The sequence below is a fragment of the Lolium perenne genome, chromosome 3 (assembly GCF_019359855.2).
Source record: "Lolium perenne isolate Kyuss_39 chromosome 3, Kyuss_2.0, whole genome shotgun sequence".
Taxonomy (NCBI): Eukaryota; Viridiplantae; Streptophyta; class Magnoliopsida; order Poales; family Poaceae; genus Lolium; species Lolium perenne.
The window spans coordinates 38621228-38644745 of NC_067246.2; the positions used below are offsets into that span (position 1 = coordinate 38621228).

Here is a 23518-nt window from a genome sequence, read left to right on the forward strand (position 1 = left end):
CACCGTTGTACAGATTTAAAGGAGCTTCCAAGATCATGCCACGCCGCCGTTCTAGAAATATCACGTTCGCCAGATTCCATAGTCCTAAAGTTTAAATTAATCATGCATGCATATATTTTATTTCTGAAAACCAAAATTAAACTTAATTTTAATGAGGGTTAGGTCGATGTGATATCTAGTTGGTGAAAATCACTATGGATCATTTGTTACAAATGAGTGATGCTTATTAATTTGTAAATCTACAACTCACTTACATATACATTTGTTACAATCATATTTTGTTAGAGTATGCATGTAGAAACGGCTAGAAATTGAATGGTCTCCCTTTCACGTGTTATAATCGTGTGGAAGTAGGTGGGTACCATTTTCTCACACACGTCCTTCACGCACAAAAAAAAGACCCAAGTCTCACACCCGTATAATTAAAGGAAAGAAAAATTCCTTATCACATATGTAGTGTCAGCATATTATATATATCTACAAAGAAAAAATACACCTTTCTAGATGAAAAACGTCAAAGGCAACGATACAGGTACATGCTTTTTGTTTGACTGCCTCTTTTTTTTTTTCTTTGAGAGAGTACTTACATGCAATACGTCTATTTTTATACACGTACATTGTTGTGCGTGAGGTGCTAAGTTGATGGGTCGATCAGCAAAGGGGAAAGGGAAAAAAATATAGAGATAAGTGTATGTACATATTTATGAGCGCATATATCTTTATACTGTTTCTCAAAATAAAATCGAAGAGTCCGTCCAGTACAGAAATGGCGTGAGGTGCCGACGGCCGCCAGCCCACGGCGTAGCCTAGCCTGGCCGTCGGCGCACGCAACACCGAGGGTTGCCATCGGCGTAGCCCCTCGGGCAAGGTAATCCTTGGGAGGGCCCAGGTGGCCGTCGGCGCCCCATCTGCGTACTGGCCCTCGGCGTAGCACGCCACCCGGCGCCGTCCGTCTGACGGCCATTAGAGCTACGCCGAGGGCAACACCGTCGGCGTACGCGGCCACGTGGCGCGTCCTGGGCGACCCTGGCCCCTTCTACGCTGAGGGCCGCACCGTCGGCATAGGCGGCCAAGTGGCGTGTCTACACCGAGGGCTAGGCCGCCGGCATAGCCATAGTGTCTGACATCATCCTAGCGGGAAAAGAGCTGAAAAAGTGGACGTGTACTATGCCGACGGCCACCCTCGGCATAGACGTGACACCGTCACGGCTTTGTTAGGGCACGGCCAAGCCGGGGTGGCACCCGGCGGCTATGCCGATGGCTGAGTGCACGCCGAGGGCCACCATCGGCACCTCGTGGCGTACGCCGAGGAGCTGTCTGAGGGGCTGGGTTGGCCGGCCAGTACGCCAACGGTCCCGATATTTCGACGTCGGCACCTCACGCGGTCCTAGAAACCAAATAATATTTGCTGTAATAATTATAAGAGTTAAGAGTTGTACACTTTCAAAGTCCTCTAAATATAAATAGTAGTGATATATTATTTTTATTTTGTATGCACATTCTACATTTAAAGACATGCCTTTCACGTGTAGTACTAAGAGCTAGTTTCAACAATAAACTTTAGGCCTCTAAAAAGGTGGACGTTGTGTTTCATTATAATACACGGACAATGTTTTTTTTACTCTCAACAATAAATTATAAGGCTCCTAGAAAAAAGATACGTATGAGAGATGGGCTCTTATCTCCTCTCTTTTTTTAAAACTGTACGGACTGATTTATCACCAAAAGAGAAAAGGAATGACCAGCAGAGAACGGAAACATTAGATTTGGTGGAACGTGATATATTTCTTGCGGGCCAGCAAAGAAAGAGATAAGGAAAGAAAAATAGAGATCGTTTTTGTTTTTGGAGAAATACAAGCTGCACGTCTCATGTCTATTCTAAGAGAAAAATGTCTTTACGTGCCATAAGCATAATGTTATACCCATATATTATTGTGCGTAACGTTTCTTGTCTTTTAATCTCAAACGTTAATATTAAAATCAATGGTTCATAATATTTTAGCATATGTGGATTAACCTGGTGCCTCGAAAAATACCCTTATTTTGCTTTTAGTATATAATAGACACACATGTATCAATGTTTCGGTTAATACAATTATAGCATGGTATATAAACTTTTATCATAAACATAAAGATATATAATAACCACTTTTATTATTGCCTCTTGGGCATATCTCCAACAGTCTCCCACTTGCACTAGAGTCAATAATCTAGATTACATTGTAAGGTACCTAACACCCATGGCATTCTGGTGTTGGTCATACTTTGCCCTAGGGAGAGCTTTAGTCAACGGTTCTGACACACTCAGAAACGTATGTATTTTGCAATTCATTTGCGTCTTTACGCATCACTCATTTTCCAAATGAGTCGGCATCAAATATGTTTGGTCTTCTGGTGGAACCTTAATTCCGCGGTCTGAAATATGTCACTAATATTGGCATACACAATATAGCTTCAAAGTTCTGACACTATCGGAACTACACCAAGTTCACAAAGAACTTCTTGACTTAACATCCTCAATGATTGTCAAAACAATGATATACTCTGCCTACTTTTGTAGAATCCGTCACAATATTTTAGAACTCTTCTAAATCTAGTATTGTGCTACCTTTTAAATAACACTTAGCCTAATTGAGATTGAAATTTATTTATATATGTGACCAAACCAATATCGGTGCAACACCTTACAACGATTTGTTTGTCATTGCCTTATATAAAACTATATATGTATCCTTGGTTCTTCTAAAGCACACAGGGATTTTCTTACTGTTTGTCCAATGATTATCACATGAATCATTCTGGTATATGCTCCTAACATTTTAGAGCACAGGACATCTGATTGTGTACATATTATTCGTGATTCATAATCACTCATGTGTTTTTACTCATTGAGTGTCAGATACACTCAAGTCTTGTTAAAACTTCACATGACAAGAACATTTCCTTAATATTTCTATATTGAACTACTTCAATATCCTTTCTATGTACTTTGACTTAAACTTATTATGTGTTTCAATCTATCTTCATAGATCTTGACACTAAATATGTTTCAGTCCATATTCTTTCATTGAAGTTTAATTCTCAGTGAAACCTTTTAATCAATTATATAATTACATGATTTATAATCAACGATATGTCATCTACGTAAAGTATTACAAATATGTCTCAGCGCTCCCACTTAATTTCTTGCAAATGCAAGCCTCTTCATCGTCTCTGATGAAATCATAACTCTTTGATCATTTCATCCGGTGAAGATTCCAACTCCGCAATACTCACTTCATCCAATTGAAATTTGTATTCCTATCTAGTATTCTACGGACTAGCAAAACTCTTGGTTGTATCTTGTATACACCTTTAATACACACTTCTGTTAAGTAATATATTTTGCCATCCTACTAACATATCTCATAAAAGAAATATGTAGTGATTACTAGAATAATCCACATAGACTATAAGTATTTCTACGGAAGATCTAATCTTATCGTAGTCAACTCTTTGAACTTTATCGTAAACAACTTTTCGACAAGTCGAGCTTATTCAAGGATATTCCATCCAAGTCCATCAATTTTATAGATCCATTTACTTTCAAAAAGTATTCATCTATCTTGGATTTCATGGCGTATAGCCATTTTAACGGAGTCAGGGCCCATCATAACTTCTTTTGTTTGTAGTTGGTTTATCATTGTTCAAAATCAATCCTTTATTCACAAATCATTTATTTGATCACAAAGTAAACCATACCTACAAGGTTCAATAAGTACTTCGATCTCCATGGCTAAAACACTTTGTAGTCATGGAAGCCATGATTGTCGTGGCCGCTTCCGGAATCAATTTCCGATGCTGCGCTACTCTGATCATTATGCTTAGGTTCATAAACCTTATCAAGTTCTATTGTCCTCCCACTCAAATACTTCGCTAGAAAACAATTTCTTGGAAATAAGCAAGTAACATGAACAAACACTTTTGTATTTTACTTCATAGTGGGAAGAATTCCCAATTAATTCTTTGGGATAACCAACAAAGACATTCATCCGATTTTGGTTCACCTTATGCTATGCATACCAAAATTTAAGAAAGGACTATTAGGGTTCATACCCATGCCATAACTCGTATGGTGTCATTTCAACGGATCATGATGATGCTCTATTTAGTGTAAAAGCGGTAGTCTCTAAAGCATAATCCACAAAAATATAATGGCATCAATATTTTATCTCATCATTGATCCAACAAGGTTTAGATACATCTCTCGGATACTCCATCATCACTATGATACTCCAAGAAACGTGAGTTGTAGAACAACTTCATAACTCTCTTAGATGTTCGCTAAAAACTCGTAATTCAAATATTTTCACTATGATCCAATCATAGATATTTGACTTTTCTATTACGATGATTTCCACTTCATGCTGATATTTATTTGAATCCATTCAAATGTTTCAAACTTCTTCCTTATCGAATATATCCACATATATACTCAATTCATTGTTGGAAGTTTTCATGAAGTAGAAGAATCTCCCGCACACAACTATGCCCAGTGAACCTCATACATCATCATGTATGTTTCCACTAAGTCAGTTGTTCGTTCAACTCTTGGCCTATGAACGGTATTTTAGTCATTCTTTTTTTTAGAAAAGATTTGCAAGCGTCAAACGATTCAAAAAATCAGATGACTCCAAAAATCCATTTGCATGGAGTTCCTTCATGCGTTCCTTTCTAACATGACCTAAATGGCGGTTCCTCAAATAAGTGGAATTCAAATCATTTGCCTTATGGCATTTTAGCGTCAGTGTTATGTATGTGTGTTTCACCATTAAGATTTATAATAACTTATCCATCGTACATGGAGTAATGTCATAATTTGAATAACTCATTGTTTTTATTTGACCAGAGCAAAATAACAATTATTAAGTTCTTTATTATAAATTATAAGGGCTAGGTAGAATGCCAATGACAAGCATAATAACACTTTATTATGTTCCAGATGTGCATTATTACCATATTCCTTATTAGTCACTTAGGTCATTTTATTCTTGTATTGCGTTGTTTTGTATGACACTTCATACCAACCAATGTGGTACTAATACCCAAGAATTTCATTGTGTGACCAAATTAGGAATACAACCATAACATGTATATCATGTATATACACCTGAGCTAGACTTTCTAGTCTTTTCTTTTCTTTTTGCCAAAATATCTTTTGTAGTTTCTCTTTTAGCTTTCCTCATTATTCAGAAAACACTTCACCTTCAATAACTTCTAGGTTTGTTGGTCAAATACCAATAACCTTGAGGTTCTTACTTTGAAGTTGATCATCATATGACAAGTGTTTCAGATTTCACTATTAGTAACTTTTTAATATGATGAACAATTTCACTCATAATTTTATCCATCATATCATGATGACTTTTCCGAGACCATGTCAGTACATGCTAGGCTCGTAAAGTTTAACCTCAGTATTCGCATGTGCAAATCTGGCTTGCACCCGTTGTATGCACACGTAGAATCTATAACACCCGATCATCACATGATGCTTCGAAACGACGAGTCTTAGCAACGGTGCATACTAAGGATGATCACTTCATGGATATGCGAATATCGTTAGTGCCCCAATAGTTGGAGGATTAGGACGCCTTGCGTCTTCAACCTTCGTACATTCCCATAAAACTTATGAGTTTATGTAGTCTCACCAAATTATATTCTATCATCTTGCAATAAGGTCTTAGATATCACATATATCTCATACCTTGATTATTTCTGAAAACCAAATTTTCAGCTCCTTACTTTTCAAACAGATTTGAACTTCAAGTTTCACGGAGACAAGATAATTTTAGGTACTAATTGAAACCATAGCTCTATGAATCAACAATGTGAGGTTTACTAAAAGTTTGCAATAGGACTTAATCATCTCTTGATTCTTTAACAATACGGTACCAGTCCGTAAAGTTTCTTGTCGATTTTTAACAAGATTTCTATCTCAATTACAAGACTAGCGCATGGTAGAATACGGATGCCAATACTACAAAATTAATTCAAAATACTACTCAGACTATGTTTATGATAATTAGTTCATGTTTTAATCTAATTACTAATGAACTCCCACTTAATACAACATCCCTCATAGTTGTTAAGTGGTACACGATCCACATCCACTACACCAAAACCGATCATCACGTGAGATGATGTAGCTTCAATGGTGAGCATCAACATGTTGATCATATCATCCATATGACTCGTGTTCAACCTTTCGGTTTCCGTTGTCCCGAGGCCATGTCTGTACATGCTAGGCTCGTCAAGCAAACCCAAGTATTCCGCGTGTGCAACATGGCTTACATCCGTTGTATATGAACGTTGAATCTATCACATCTGATCATCACGAGATGCTTTGAAACGACGAACTTTGGCAACAGTGCACACGAGGGGAGAACACTTTATTATCTTGATATTAATGTGAGGGATCATCTTATAATGCTACCGCCGCGTTCTAAGCAAAATAAGATGCATAAAGGATTAACATCACATGCAATTCATATGTGATATGATATGGCCCTTTTGTCTTTGCTCCTTCGATCTTCATCTCCAAAGCACGGACATGATCTCCATCATCAACGGGCATGATCTCCATCATCGTCGGCGTAGCGTCAAAGTACATGGCGCCGTCTTCATGGTTGTTCACCTCATGTAGCAACTATTACAACTACTTTGAAATACTACTCAACATGAAATTTAAAGACAACCATAAGGCTCCTGCCGGTTGCCACAATACAATAATGATCATCTCATACATATTCATCATCACATCATGGCCATATCACATCACCAAACCCTGCAAAAACAAGTTAGACGTCTCTAATTTGGTTTGCATATTTTACGTGGTGTAGGGTTTTCGAGTAAGATCCAATCTACCTACGAACATGAACCACAACGGTGATACTAGTGTTGTCAATAGAAAGATTAAATTGAATCTTCACTATGGTGGGAGAGACAGACACCCGCAAAGCCACTTATGCAATACAAGTTGCATGTCGAACGTGGAGCAAGTCTCATGAACGCGATCATGTAAAGTTGCCCGAGCCGCTTCATCCCACCATGCCACAAAGATGCAAAGTACTCGAACTAAAGACAACATAAGCATCAACGCCCACAAAACAATTGTGTTCTACTCGTGCAACCATCTATGCATAGACACGACTCTGATACCACTGTAGGATAACGTAGCATAGAAAACAAAAAATTTCCTACCGCGAGAACGCAATCCAAGCCAAGATGCAATCTAGAAGACGGGAGCAACGAGGGGATGATCAAGACTCACCCTTGAAGATTTCCAAAGCCTATAAGAGTAGGCTCTTATTGCTCCGGTAGACGATCACTTGCCGCTTGCAAAAGCGCGTAGAAGATCTTGATCACGGTGCCACAATCGGGCAGCACCTCCGTACTCGGTCACACGTTCGGCGTTGATGACGACGTCCTTCTCCCCGTTCCAGCGGGCAGCGGAAGTAGTAGATCCTCCTTGGAATCCCGACAGCACGACGGCGTGGTGGCGGTGTCGATGGAGAACTCCGGCAGGGCTTCGCCTAAGCGTATGCGGGAGAGAGAGGTAGGAGGGAACCGCTAGGATTTGGGAGAGGGGGCGCCGGCTAGGGCAGCCTTGAGGGGTGCGGCCATGGTGGTGTTGTTGTGGCCGGCCAGCCCCTCTCCTCCCCTCTTTATATAGGTGGAAGCCCCAAGGTTTAGGTCAAAGTGTCCGAATAAGACCCCAACAAAAACCTTCCATGTGACCAAACCTAGGGGGAGTGGGACTCCCCCCTTTCTTTGGTGGGGTGGCCGGCCACCATGGTGGGGAGTCCACTTGGGACTCCTCCTCCCTTAGGCTGGCCGGCCAAGGTGGGTGGAGTCCCTCTGGGACTCCACCTTCCATCCTTATTTCTTTCGGACTCTTCTAGAACCTTCTAGAACCTTCCAGAGAAAATACCGGATCATTTTCAAACCTAGAAAATGACTTCCTATATATGAATCTTATTCTCCGGACCATTCCGGAACTCCTCGTGATGTCCTGGATCCTATCCGAGACTTCGAACAAAACTTCGAACTCCATTCCATATTCCATATCTACTTAAACGACATCAAACCTTAAGTGTGTCACCCTACGGTTCGTGAACTATGTAGACATGGTTGAGACTTCTCTCCGACCAATAACCAATAGAGGGATCTGGAGATCCATAATGGCTCCCACATATTCAACGATGACTTAGTGATCGAATGAACCATTCACATACGATACCAATTCCCTTTGTCACGCGATATTTTACTTGTCCGAGGTTTGATCATCGGTATCACTCTATACCTTGTTCAACCTCGTCTCCTGACAAGTACTCTTTACTCGTACCGTGGTATGTGGTCTCTTATGAACTTATTCATATGCTTGCAAGACATTAGACGACATTCCACCGAGAGGGCCCAGAGTATATCTATCCGTCATCGGAATGGACAAATCCCACTGTTGATCCATATGCCTCAACTCATACTTTCCGGATACTTAATCCCACCTTTATAACCACCCATTTACGCAGTGGCGTTTGATGTAATCAAAGTACCTTTCCGGTATAAGTGATTTACATGATCTCATGGTCAAAAGGACTAGGTAACTATGTATCGAAAGCTTATAGCAAATAACTTAATGACGTGATCTTATGCTACGCTTAATTGGGTGTGTCCATTACATCATTCATATAATGATATAACCTTGTTATTAATAACATTCAATGTTCATGATTATGAAACTAATCATCTATTAATCAACAAGCTAGTTAAGAGGCTTACTAGGGACTCATTGTTGTTTACATAACACACATGTATCAATGTTTCGGTTAATACAATTATAGCATGGTATATAAACTTTTATCATAAACATAAAGATATATAATAACCACTTTTATTATTGCCTCTTGGGCATATCTCCAACAGTTACATGTCGTTCTCTTATTACGGGTACCTCCCTCAACAATCCAAGATGGAGAATTCTTTGGAAATTAGCGGTCCCTGCAAAGGTAAAAATTCACTCTTGGAGAATTATGCACGGAATCATTCCCCTAAAAGCTATCCTTTTTCGAAGACATATTGGTACGTCTGATCTCTGTCCGATTTGTAACCTGGAAGCGGAGGATATCATGCACATGTTATTTAAATGCCAGAGAGCTGCTCAGATTTGGGAAGGACTTGGAATAACGGATTTAATAGACAGAGCAACAAGTGATGGGCGTTCAGGGTCACATGCATTAAAGCTTATTCTTAAATCACCTCAGGTGGCTGTGTCTGGCTATAATGGACTTAAAATACAAGAATTGGTGGCTGTGGGATGCTGGTATATTTGGTGGCTTCGTCGCCGCCAATCACATGGAGATCATGTACCACCAGTCCGCCACTGTATTAATTCTATCAGGGCTATTACATCAAATTCAGGAAAGGCTATGACCCTAGAGTCATCTGTTAAGAAACATGTTTGGCTAAAACCATGTGCTAGCAATCTGAAACTGAATGTTGACGCGGCCTTCTCGATCGAGACTAAGTCTAGGGCGATTGGTGTGTAACTCGGTCGAAGCGGAGTCAGATTCAATTGAGGTTATCCAAATTTGTAAAGGTGAAAATCGCATGTGGAATGAGGCTACTGCTATATACTCGGATATCTTAGCTCAAGCTGCAAGCATAGGGACAGTGGGTTTTTCACATTGTAGGAGAGATACAAATACAGTAGCTCATGATTTAGCTAGGGATAGTTTTATTACTAGATCTAGCTCTAATTGGGTCGACGATCCCCCTAGCTTTATCCTTCCTGCTCTCCTGTTCGATGTAACTGTACTATGATGTGGGGCAGCAAGTTTTTTATGCACTCTTTTCCTTACCAGGGTACCGAAGGGGACTGGAAGGTTTTTAATGAGGCGGCTTGCTTGCTCGGTTTAATATAAGTTTTTACCTAAAAAAAAAGACATCGAACGGGAAAATACAAAGGAGCTCTGGCTGTCACACAACCCTATAATTAGAAAAATTAAAAAAATATTAAAAAATTTAAACTTTTTTAGGAATCAAATATGATCAGGTATTGTACCACATGGCCTAACTAAGAGACGTCGAACGTGTTTATAATCTGGTTCCCGGGTATAGCTTTCACAGCTCTGATAGAGTACCAAGTGGGACTAGAAGGCGTTGGTTGCATCCTCCAGATGGTGTAGCAAAATTGAACTACGACCAAAACGTAGAACCGAGAAGCGGTCGGGGTCATTTGCAGGGATAGCCAGGGATCTTTCATGGGAGCTTCGGTTGTTGTTTTTAATGGTACTAGGACGCATTGGCGCGGCGGCACGCCGCGCCCGTGGTGCTACTTTTTTTTACGACTATTTCAGAAGGTGCTAAGTACTTGAGTTCGGTTGTGTGTCTTAATAGTTGCAGATATTTATGAAATATTATACTTGCCCTTAGAAATCATAAGTGGTGTGAAATAGATTTGAAAATTCAAAGCAGTTATACATGCGACGGCATGCGAGGACAAAAGAGTTGAATGTAACGAACAAACTATATCTATAATTTTGACTTAAAAATTTCAAAATTGGGCTTGATAGATCGAGAACAGAGAAAGGTTGATTGTGTAGCCCACTGCACGTATGATTCTCTCAAACTTGTGAACTTAAATTGCAAATCTGAGCTTATTAGGCAAAACACAATTATCAATTTCATGTTATCTGTTGTGAAGTTGTGTATTAGAACCCATGAGCATATGCTATTTAAAATAAACCAGAACATGGAGTAAAGTAAATCAATTTGTACAACTGATTATCGAACTTAAGTGTTTTTTTTTTCATAATACAAATGAATATTTCTTTACTTAAATGACCTACAAATAGGAATGTCTAACTTTTACATACGAATCTTGGTAATTTGCTTTCGAAGCAATTGAGTTTTTTTAGCATATTCCAAGCTATTAGGTTGGAAGAAGAATAAGATTGTATTAAATCTATGAAGGAACATTTTCCCTTCGTAAAAAGGGTAAATCAATATTTTAGAAAGTTCAGTAAATAAGATAGTACTAATAGAATAACGAAAATGAAGATGAGGTTAATTTTATTGTCAGCTATATTTATTGAATTATTCAAGTGTGATAGGGAGATAAAAATAGGGTAACACATGTCACCTACACCAGTCCATATCACCTACACATGTCACGCACATACTGTGAGCCCGTGAGGCCGAATGTGGCGAGTGTTGCCACTACCACGACCCATCAGGCCATCACTATCTGTCTTAGTCTAGGTGCCTTTCCATCCTTATCCCCGTTCTCCTCTCTAAGATCCGACCCACGTCGGTGTGGCCGTCGAAATCTGCTATCGCAGTGATAGCATGGTGGCATTGGCGAGGCGGGCCAAGCAGACGGGACTCCCGCAAAGCGCAATGGCCGGGCACGTGCTCGGAGTCTGAGTCATGAGCCGCCGCTGCGGTGGGGAGTGCCCAGTCATGAGCTTAGCTTGCCAGCGGCCATGACCAGGATGTAGTTGGGTGGCTGAAAGCGTGCACGCATGGTGCCGGTAAGGCTCACTATGCCAAAGCTCAGCCTCATCATTGATGTGCAGAGCTCAAGGGCCAAGTATGTACGTGCTCAAGGGCGAAGGAGAGCGCGCTGTGCCGGTCATCGTCGCATGCGACGGTCGCCACATGCACTGCTGGCGGGGAGACGTGGAGCAGCGTCGTTGAGAGCAATAGCAAGACATCATATTGCTTGTGAGGCCAAAGTAGAGAAAAGGTGGCACTGGAGCTGCAGGAAGAGGAGCTGGACTTAGGCAACCACCGGCAGGCACCAGCAGGCCAAATCGAGTCCAGACTAACAGTGTGATTGCTCAGATGTGATGTCGCCACAAAACCATAAGCTGTGGATGATCAAAACATGCAACATCAAAAACCAATTCAGAAGGTACTCTCTTTTTATGCTCTGTTTCTTTTAATTTAGATGTATTTGTATGGTTATGACACCAGCAATTGAAGTCTTCGCCAGCAGTGTTTCTAGAATAGAGGTCGCCCCAGGTTCCATTGATATGTAACCAGAATAGATCTCACACAACATTCAGTTACAAATCTAAATCTCAACCATCAAGAAAAAAACAGAAATGATATTAAATCTGACCCATCAAGCGAAACACACACATGAGATTTAAGAAAAACCAGCTGAAAAGTTAATTTATAAGAGGGGATCGCTCCAACATCTTCATGAGACTTGCATAGTTCATATGTAGGCACAATTCACAATAATTCGCACATTGTTTCTGCTACCAGTAGCAGGTTCAGGTTCATGTCGAGCACTGAAGTGTGAGAATGATTGCAAGCATCGCTCATCTTCTAGCATCTGCCACCACCTTGTTCCAGATTATATCAATGCTCGGTCATCTTCTAGCATCTGCCACCACCTTGTTCCAGATTATATCAATGCTTGTCCAGCTTATTTTCTGAAAGTTGAATTCGTTTCTCAACCACACCAAATAGACCAAAGCACATCAGAACTGAAATTGTTAGTACAACATTCTTTTCAGAATAAATTTTATAGTTCTGCGATTATACTCTATTGTAGATGCATCTTAACTGGACGGGGCACTGTCAGAACGGTTTAACGCTCTTGGGTTGATCGGGGAACTGTAGAAGGGCATTTTCTGTCCAGTTACCTAGAGAATAAGAAAACGGAAATTTGCATGAGACCAATGAGACACGGACAAATCGGCAAAACAAAAGGCAGGCATAGATGTGAATTCAGCATCTATAGACTCACTACTTCAGTTTCCTGGTCCATAAACAACAACATACACCATATGGTCATATTGGAGAAACTCCAGGTATCACAAAAAAGATGGAAAAAACATTCGGACAATTACCTTGTCATTCTATTATTCTCTTGATAGATCAAGCTACCCAAAATCAGATTCGAAGGATGTGCTCTTCTTCCACTGCATACATGCTCTGAAATCTGCATGAAAACATGGATCGACTCAAATGGCAACTTTCTGTTAGACGGTAGGTACCTAGTCCATCTTATCTTCAAAAGAAACATAAACCCATATAGTAACGAAATAAGAGCATATACGCTTTACTGGTCCAAGATAGAGGGACCTACATAGTAACTCAATGATGTAGGATGAATGTCTGCCCCCATAGATAATGCATCACTTGTGTTTTCCTTTATCCCACCAACCATCTTTAGTCCACGGTAAATAATGCCTCCCTACATAGCAAGGCTCTCTCAACAACACCGCCGCCGCAGTGTCAAATCAGAGTGACTAACTTAAAAAGTTGTGATCAGTGACCTGAAAATTATTGTTAGATGAGAAAGAGCAAGAAACCAACAACCGATTTCTCAGAAATCCATTAATCTTACACAAATGAGTTATCCACATATTGGTTCTATGCTTTCATGTGTTTGGGTTCTTGCCTTTCTCCAATCTAAAAAATGAGTATCTGACCTCTAAAACGGATGACGCTGATGGAGAGGAAGCAACCAAGTGCGTCCAACAGAACAATAGTCGGATTCTTGGCTGCTTGCCTGTGAGTGGAACTGCATACTCAAACTGAAATAATTACAACAATGTGAACCCACTGTCCCATGTAGCCAAACTACTCTTAAATCTGCAGAACACCTGAATTTATGAATACGAAATGCATTAGTTTCTTAGTTGGACTGAGAGCATATCACCGTTCAGTGTAGAATCTGAAGTCTGTGTCACAGCAGCATTTATATCAAAGGGTGCAAAATAACCAACCAAAGCACACCGTCAAAGTTCAACAATTCAATCAAATTCCAAAGCAATTCATGAGGTAAGCTAGCCCAACAATTGCAGCACCATTTTCTCGTCATAGCTCAGTATACTCTTATAGGGTTGACTTCTGCCTTCTGTAGCTAGTGGTAGGAGGGAAATGGGATGAAATCATGAAAGGGTAAACTATAAACTAAGGAGGATCTGATCTGCAATTCATAGAAGAAACTATGAAGAAATAAAGAAAATATATTGGACACACATTGTCAATTTGCAGCAAAACCTGTACCGTGTATCCGGATGAGAAAATAAAAGAACATGGGAACCTTAGAGTGTTTGATGATCTGAAAGCTGAACACATCCAAGGCAAGGTAGGCTCCAGGTCGTCCTCCTCATACTGGGAAGAAGAAGTGTACAGAGCCGGTGCTACAGAAAGAAAGGAGGAGATGATGAAGCATGTAGCAGGACCCACGGGCGCTGAAAAGCAAGAGAGAGAGATGGATAGGAGTAACAGGAGAACGAACCATAGTCTATCATTCTGCTGCTCGCCGGCGTGCAGCCACTCCGATTCCTAGTCACGTTCTTCTGCTATTCTCCTCCCCTGGTTCAGACGTTGCCTCTACAAAAAGGAATGGAGGTCACCCACATGAGAGAGAAAGAGGAGAGGATAAGACATCCCTGCAATAGCCGCTGACCTTTTTTTCCTCGACGGATGCATGTCCTCCCCCGCTACCTTGAATCCTCCGCCGGCAGCCGCCACCATCGCTGTAGAAAGAAGATAAGATTAGACGCAAAATAAGGAAGGGGATAGGAGAACGTAGAACGACCCAGCGGATTTTTTCCTTCACGATCCTGCACCGCATCCCGTTGACGCGGCCGCTTCCGGTCGCGACGGAGCCAGGACGCGTCCAGGGCCAGACGCCGGTATTGCCGCTTGCCCTGGAATTGGGGAAGAAGTCCTATAAGAAAAGAGAGCAGGCCTGCTGAGCTTCTCCTCCAAACCATCAGCTTCCTTGGGAGAGAGAGAGGAAGGCGTGCACCTGATAGCTGCCTCGGTAGGCAGAATGGCGGTACGGGTCGCCGGACCTAGCAGGAGGATATGGCCGGCGGTAATGGGAGGAAGAGAACAGATGAGAGAGAAAAATAGGGAGTGAGGGCAAAACGGTTGTGCAGATTAATTGCCACCGCTTTATTCACCTACGACTACCGCTTTGACCGAATGTTCGAGATTTTCGTGGCCAAAAATTACGGGAGACCGGAGATCTCCACCATATAGATCACCAAACCTGCACATACCGGTAGCCGGTCACCAAAATCTTTGAAAAAAAAGCGATTACCAGCACATGAGAAGGAGATCGGCAAACAGGATACGTGTCATGGTATGTATGGACAGGGAGAACGAAAATCAAGCCATGAACAGTGGCGAAATTAAGGAAAGGGCTTGAAATCAGCTGTCCTTTATATATAATAATTAGAGCATCTTCAGCCGCATCCCCTAAAGCGTCCTCCAAATGGATTTGGGGTGCGATAAAAAAACGTTCCCATCTGCGTGCCCCAAAGCCTTTTTTTTGTCCGGCGCAGCCCAATATGGTGTTTGGCTCCCGAGCCCATCCCCGCTAGACAGGGGACGCTCCGGGCACGCCGGACACAACGAAAAGCGACGCGGGCTCCCACTTGTAGGCGACTATTTCCATAACCGTTGGTTCGCGCCTTTTATTTCTCGTCGCGCCTTCCCTCCCGCGCCTCCCACCTCTCCGCCGCCGCTAGCCGTTTCAACGGTTGATCTCTTTTGAGAGTCGGCACCGTCGTCGCGGCTGGCTCTCTCGCCAGCCTTTTCGCCGCCGCCGCTTCGCCGGCGCGTCCTAAAACGCGACGTCAAATCCGCCCCACCTATGCGCACACAAGGTATTTGACGACTTGTTAGGGAGGCGCGTTTGGCCGCTGTTCATTGCCTCGTCTGCCGCAACGCAATTTTAACCATTAATTTTTCTTCAGACATGGATAGCGACGACGAGATGCTTGTCCGACTGCTGGAGGACGAGCAAGCCTTCGACGATGACATCCGGGAGCATTTGCTGATCATCGCGTCCCTCCAGGACATGATTGTTGCGGAGGCGGAGAAGCGGAAGAGGCCCCGCCGCGGAGGATCAAAGCCGGGGAGAAAGAAGTCGAAGCCCCGGCAGAGGATGGAGGGGCATACCATGCTGCACAACGACTACTTCGCAGATGAGGCAACACACGTCGACAATTTTTGGCGCCGGTATAGGATGTACAAGGGTTTGTTCATGAATATCCCGCAAAATATTAAGCACATAAATTTTCCATAGATCATAATTTGTGCCATCAAATATAAACAAGTTATTGTGCGCTAATCCCCTAACCGACATCTTTACTCTCAAGGCGGTGAAGCCTAAGAATGAGAGACTTTGCTCTGATACCAATTGAAAGGACACAGATGTCGCCTAGAGGGGGGTGAATAGGCGGTTTAAACTTTTACGAGATGGGCTTAACAAATGCGGAATAAAACTAGTGTTTACTTTGTCAAGCCCACAACCTATATACTATGGTTCACCTATGTGCACCAACAATTTATGCTAAGCAATATAAGCAACTAGGTGATAGCAAGATATATAACTTCAAGCACGATGGCTATCACAAGGTAAAGTGCATAAGTAAAGAGCTCGGGTATAGAGATAACCGAGGCACGCGGGAGACGATGATTTATCCCGAAGTTCACACTCTTACGAGTGCTAATCTCCGTTGGAGAGGTGCGGTGGCTTAGTGCTCCCGAACGCCACAAGAGGCTCACCTTGAGGTGTGGTTGCTCGATGTACACCAACGCCACAAAGGCCTCACCCCAAGATGTGGTACTCACACTACACACCGAACGCCACAAAGGCGCCTCACCTTATTCTCCGGTGACCCTCGCCACAAAGGTCTAGGTCACGGTTCCACTAAGGGATTTCCTTCGAGGTGGAAACCGGGCCTTACATAAAGCTTGAGGCACGCATCCACAACTTAATTGGAGGCTCCCAACAAATCGCAACAAAGGCCTCAAATCCGTCTACGGTTCCAAGAACCCAAGAGTAACAACTTTCTTGCTTTCACTTCCACGAATCACCGTGGAGAACTCAAACTGATGCACCAAATGCAATGGCAAGAACACCACAAAGATGCTCAAGTCCTTCTCTCTCAAATTCCAACAAAGCTACAAAAGCTATTGGGGAAATAAGAGAGGAAGAACAAATAAGAGGAGGAACACCAAATTTCTCCAAGATCTAGATCTAGTGGATTCCCCTCACAAAGAGAGGGATTTGATTGGTAGGAATGTAGATCTAGATCTCCTCTTCATTTTCCCTCAAAAAGATTCAAGAATCATAGGAGGAGTAGAGGGAAAGGGGAAGCTCTCAAGGTCAACAATGGTGGAGAGCACAAAGGGGAAGAGGTAACAGCCCAAGGAGGAAGAGGGGGGCTTAAATACCCCCTCCCATCGAAATATGACCGTTTGGGTAGGCTTAGGCCGGATTATCCGGGGCCGGATATTTGCAAAAATCTGGCCCCCGAAAAACGGCTGATACGTCTCAAACGTATCTATAATTTCTTATGTTCCATGCTAGTTATATGACAATACTCACATGTTTTATATACACTTTACATCATTTTGATGCATTTTCCGGCACTAACCTATTAACAAGATGCCGAAGCGCAGTTCTGTTTCTAACATTTTTGGTTTCAGAAATCCTACACAGGAAATATTCTCAGAATTGGACAAAACAAAAGCCCACGGTCTTATTTTGCACGGAGCCTTCCAGAAGTCCGAAGAGGAGACGAAGAGGGGCGATGACGCAGCCACACCCTAGGGGGGCGCGGCCCCACCCCTAGGCGCGCCGCCCTATGGGGTGGGCCCCTCGAGCGTCCCCCGACTCTGCCCCTTCGCCTATATATTCTCTCCGTCGCTAAAACCCTAGTACCGAGAGCCACGATACAAGAAAAGTTACTATGACGCCGCCGCTGCCAATCCCATCTCGAGGGATTCAGGAGATCGCCTCCGGCACCCTGCCGGAGAGGGGAATCATCACCGGAGGACTCTACATCATCATGCCCGCCTCCGGATTGATGCGTGAGTAGTTCATCCTTGGACTATGGGTCCATAGCAGTAGCTAGATGGTTGTCTTCTCCTCTTGTGCTATCATGTTTAGATCTTGTGAGCTGCCTATCATGATCAAGATCGTCTATTTGTAATGCTACATGTTGTGTTTGTTGGGATCCAATGAATATTGAATACTATGTCAAGTTGATTATTGATCTATCATATATGTGTTGTTTATGATCTTGCATGCTCTCCGTTGCTAGTAGAGGCTCTGGCCAAGTTGATACTTGTAACTCCAAGAGGGAGTATTTATGCTCGATATTGGGTTCATGCCTCCATTGAATCTGGGACAGTGACAGAAAGTTCTAAAGTTGTGGATGTGATGTTGCCACTAGGGATAAAACATCTATGCTTTGTCTAAGGATATTTGTGTTGATTACATTACGCACAGTACTTAATGCAATTGTCTGTTGTTTGCAACTTAATACTGGAAGGGGTGCGGATGCTAACCCAAAGGTGGACTTTTTAGGCATAGATGCATGCTGGATAGCGGTCTATATTCTTTGTCGTAATGCCCTAAGTAAATCTCATAGTAGTCATCATGATATGTATGTGCATCTCTATTTGTCAATTGCTCAACTGTAATTTGTTCACCCAACATGCTATTTATCTTATTGGAGAGACACCACTAGTGAACTGTAGACCCCGGTCCATTCTTTTACATCTGAAATACAATCTACTGCAATCTCTGTTCTCTGTTGTTCTTCGCAAACAAACATCATTCTCCACACCATACGTTTAATCCTTTGTTTACAGCAAGCCGGTGAGATTGACAACCTCACTGTTAAGTTGGGGCAAAGTATTGTGATTGTGTTGTGCAGGTTCCACGTTGGCGCCAGAATCCCTGGTGTTGCACCGCACTACACTCCACCAACAACCTTCATGTGGCCTTCATCTCCTACTGGTTCGATAACCTTGGTTTCTTTCTGAGGGAAAACTTACTGTTGTGCGCATCACACCTTCCTCTTGGGGTTCCCAACGGACGTGTGCAACACGCGCCATCAAGACTGTTTTCTGGCGCCGTTGCCGGGGAGATCAAGACACGCTACAAGGGGAGTCTCTCACATCCAATCTCTTTACTTTGTTTATTGTCTTGCTTTACTTTATTTTATTTTCTGTTCTGTTTGCTTTCTTTATATCAAAAACACAAAAAAAAATAGTTACTTGTTTTACTTTACTTAATTTAGTTTGCTTTACTTGTTTTTATTACTATTAAAATGAATACTCCTGAGAACACTAAGTTGTGTGATTTCACTAGCACCAATAATAATGATTTTATATGCACTCCTATTGCGCCACCTGCTACTACAGCAGAATTTTCTGAAATTAATCTGCTTTACTAAATCTTGTTATGAGAGAGCAATTTTATGGTGTTAGTACTGATGATGCTGCTGCCCATCTTAATAATTTTGTTGAACTTTGTGAAATGCAAAATTATAAGGATGTAGATGGGGATATTATAAAACTAAAATTGTTTCCTTTCTCCTTAAGAGGAAAAGCTAAAGATTGGTTGCTATCCTTGCCTAAGAATAGTATTGATTCATGGACAAAATGTAAAGATGCTTTCATTGGTAGATATTATCCTCCTGCTAAAATTATATCTTTGAGAAGTAGCATTATGAATTTTAAACAATTGGATAATGAACATGTTGCCCAAGCGTGGGAAAGAATGAAATATTTGGTAAAGAATTGCCCTACCCATGGACTAACTACTTGGATGATCATCCAAACCTTCTATGCAGGATTAAATTTTTCTTCAAGGAACCTATTGGATTCAGCTGCTGGAGGTACTTTTATGTCCATCAGTTTGGGTGCTGCAACAAAGCTTCTTGATGATATGATGATCAATTACTTTGAATGGCACACCGAAAGGACTCCGCAAGGTAAGAAGGTAAATTCTGTTGAAGAAACCTCCTCCTTGAGTGATAAGATTGAGGTTATTATGTCTATGCTTGTTAATGGTAGATCTAATGTTGATCCTAATAACGTTCCTTTAGCTTCATTGGTTGCTCAAGAAGAGCATGTTGATGTGAACTTCATTAAAAATAATAATTTCAACAACAATGCTTATAGGAATAATTTTGGTAACAACTATAGGCCATATCCTTCTAATAATGGTAATGGTTATGGTAATTCTTACAACAATAGTAGGAGTGTACCCTCTGGTCTTGAAGTCATGCTTAAAGAATTTATTAGTACACAAACTGCTTTTAATAAATCTGTTGAAGAAAAGCTTGGTAAAATTGATGTTCTTGCTTCTAAGGTTGATAGTCTCGCTTTCCGATGTTGATCTTTTAAAATTGAAAGTTATGCCTAATGAAGATAAAGATATTAAGTCATTTGCTACAGCAAACTCTATCCAAGTTCGAATTAATGACAATATTAGATTGATGGCTGAATTGCATGCTAGGTGCGAAAGAGAAGAAAAACTTGCTAAAGAGAATAATGTAGCTAAAGTTTGGACTATTACCACCACTAGTAATGTTGATGCTTCACATGTTGCTAAACCTCCTACTATCAATGGTAAAATAATTGGTGTTGGCAATGTTTCTACTCCTAGTACAAAGCGTGCAAAATAGCCTGAAACTGCTAAAACTGTTTGTGATAAAAGTGCTGAAATTTTTCAGAATGTTGTAGATCATAATGGTTTAGATTTTGATAGTTGTCATATCTCTGAAGTTATTAAGTTCTTACAAAAACTTGCTAGAAGTCCTAATGCTAGTGCTATAAATTTAGCCTTTACAAAACATATTACAAATGCTCTCATTAAAGCTAGAGAAGAGAAATTAAAACTTGAAACTTCTATTCCTAGGAAGTTAGAAGATGGTTGGGAACCCATCATTAAGATGAAAGTCAATGATTTTGATTGTAATGCTTTATGTGATCTTGGTGCAAGTATTTCTGTTATGCCTAAGAAACTCTATGATATGCTTGACTTGCCACCATTGAAAAATTGTTATTTGGATGTTAATCTTGCTGATAATTCTATAAAGAAACCTTTGGGGAGGATTGATAATGTTCACATTACGGTTAACAATAACCTTGTCCCCGTGGATTTTGTTGTCTTGGATATTGAATGCAATGCATCTTGTCCTATTATTTTGGGAAGACCCTTTCTTCGAACTGTTGGTGCTATTATTGATATGAAGGAAGGAAATATTAAATATCAATTTCCTCTCAAGAAAGGTATGGAACACTTCCCTAGAAAAAGAATGAAGTTGCCTTTTGATTCTATTATTAGAACAAATTATGATGTTGATGCTTCTTCTCTTGATAATACTTGATTTGCACTTTCCGCGCCTAGCTGAAAGGCGTTAAAGAAAAACACTTCTTGGGAGATAACCCATGTTGTTTTATTTATTTTACTACTGTTTTGTTGTGTCTTGGAAGTTGTTACTACTGTAGCAACCTCTCCTTATCATATTGTTGTGCCAAGTAAAGTCTTTGATAGTAAAGTTGATACTAGATTTGGATTCCTGCGCAGAAACAGATTTTTACCTATCACGAATTTGAGTAGATCTCTCTGTAAGAAACTCGTAAAATGCTGAAAAAATTCATGCGTGATCCTCAGATATGTACGCAACTTTCATTCAATTTGAGCTTTTTCATCTGAGCCTGTTAAGTGCCTCGAAAAAATTCGTCTTCACGGACTGTTCTGTTTTGACAGATTCTGCCTTTTATTTCGCATTGCCTCTTTTACTGTGTTGAGTGGATTTCTTTGTTCCATTAACTTTCAGTAGCTTTGGGTAATGTCCAGAAGTGTTAAGAATGACTGTGTCCTCTCTGAACATGTGAATTTTTGATTATGCACTAACCCTCTAATGAGTTTGTTTTGAGTTTGGTGTGGAGGAAGTTTTCAAGGGTCAAGAGAGGAGGATGATATAATATGATCAAGAAGAGTGAAAAGTCTAAGCCTGGGGATGCCCCCGTGGTTCATCCCTGCATATTTCAAGAAGACTCGAGCATCTAAGCTTGGGGATGCCCAAGGCATCCCCTTCTTCATCGACAACTTATCAGGTCACCTCTAGTGAAACTATATTTTTATTCCGTCACATCTTATGTGCTTTACTTGGAGCATCTGTTTGTTTTTGTTTTTGTTTGAATAAAATCGGATCCTAGCATTCCTTGTGTTGGAGAAAGACACGCTTCGCTTTTTCATATGAACACTGGTGTTCTTAGCTTTACTTTAATGTTCATGGCAAAGTTGAAAACCGCTTCGTTGATTGCTATTTGGTTGGAAACAGAAAATGCTTCATGTGGTAAATGGTATATGGTCTTGAATAATTTGATACTTGGCAATTGTTTTGAGCTCTCATAGATCATGTTTAAGCTTTTGCATCATGTAGTTTAAACCTATTAGTGGAGAACTACCGTAGAGCTTGTTGAAATTTGGATTGCATGATTGATCTCTCTACAGTCTAGATATTTTCTGGTAAAGTGTTTGAGCAACAAGGAGACAGTGTAGAGTCTTATAATGCTTGCAATATGTTCTTATGTAAGTTTTGCTGTACCGGTTCATACTTGTGTTTGCTTCAAACAACCTTGCTAGCCAAAGCCTTGTACTGAGAGGAAATGCTTCTCGTGCATCCAAAAACATTGAGCCAAAACTCATGCCATTTGTGTCCACCATAACTACCTATATGTGGTATTTCTCTGCCATTCCAAAGTAAATTGCTTGTGTGCTACCTTTAATATTTCATTCCTTGTCGTTGCAATACATAGCTCATGGGAAAATAGCTTAAAAACTATTGTGGTATTGAATATGTCGCTTATGTATCTTATTTCTTATAAGTTGCTTGTTGAGCGGTAACCATGTTTCTGGGGATGCCATCAACTTTTTACACCTTTGTTGAATATCATGTGAGTTGCTATGCATGTTCGTCTTGTCTGAAGTAAGGGTGATTTATCATGATTAAATGGTTTGAGTATGCATATTGTTAGAGAAGAACATTGGGCCGCCAACCAAAGCCATGTATCATGGTGGAAGTTTCAGCTTGGACATTAATCCTCAATCTCTTATGAGAATATTATCTGTTGTTGAATGCTTAAGCATTAAAGAGGAGTCCATTATCTGTTTTCTATGTTGTCCCGGTATGGATGTTTTCAAGTTGAGATCTATCAAAACTGAGAAATCAAATGCGATCTATCTCCTTGGACCTTTGTACAGGTGGCATGGAGGTACCCCTTTGTGACACTTGGTTGAAACATATGTAATGCAATGATAATCCATGGAAATCCGAGCTAATTAGGACAAGGTGCGAGCACTATTGGTATTCGATGCATGAGGCTTGCAACTTATAGGAGGTTTTATGCATAACACATATGAATTATTACTACCGTTGACAAAATTGTTTCCATGTTTTCAAAATAAAAAGCTCTAGCACATGAGTAATCCATGCTTCCCTCTGCGAAGGGCCTTTTTTACTTTATATTGAGTCAGTTTACCTACTTCTTTCTATCTTAGAAGCAAACACTTGTGTCAACTGTGTGCATTGATTCTTACATGTTTACCTATTGCACTTGTTATATTGCTTTATGTTGACAACTATCCATGAGATATACATGTTACAAGTTGAAAGCAATTGCTGAA

General features: G+C 41.0%; 1 long non-coding RNA gene across 5 annotated transcripts; it reads right to left on the reverse strand.

Annotated features, from left to right (window-relative positions):
• Positions 1–12037: 12037 nt before the first annotated feature.
• Positions 12038–15658, reverse strand: LOC127340720 (uncharacterized). Of its 5 annotated transcripts, none has more exons than XR_007874801.2 (6): positions 14474–15234; positions 14303–14397; positions 13142–14204; positions 12903–12994; positions 12444–12695; positions 12038–12392 (listed from the first exon to the last, which is right to left on the reverse strand). It is a non-coding gene; the product is annotated as an uncharacterized lncRNA (long non-coding RNA). The 5 variants fall into 5 exon arrangements; XR_011754745.1 differs by lacking the exon at positions 12038–12392 and having other exon boundaries at positions 12489–12695; positions 14474–14717; positions 14819–15658; XR_007874800.1 differs by lacking the exon at positions 12038–12392 and having other exon boundaries at positions 12489–12695; positions 13142–13661; positions 14105–14204; positions 14474–15658.
• Positions 15659–23518: the final 7860 nt, after the last annotated feature.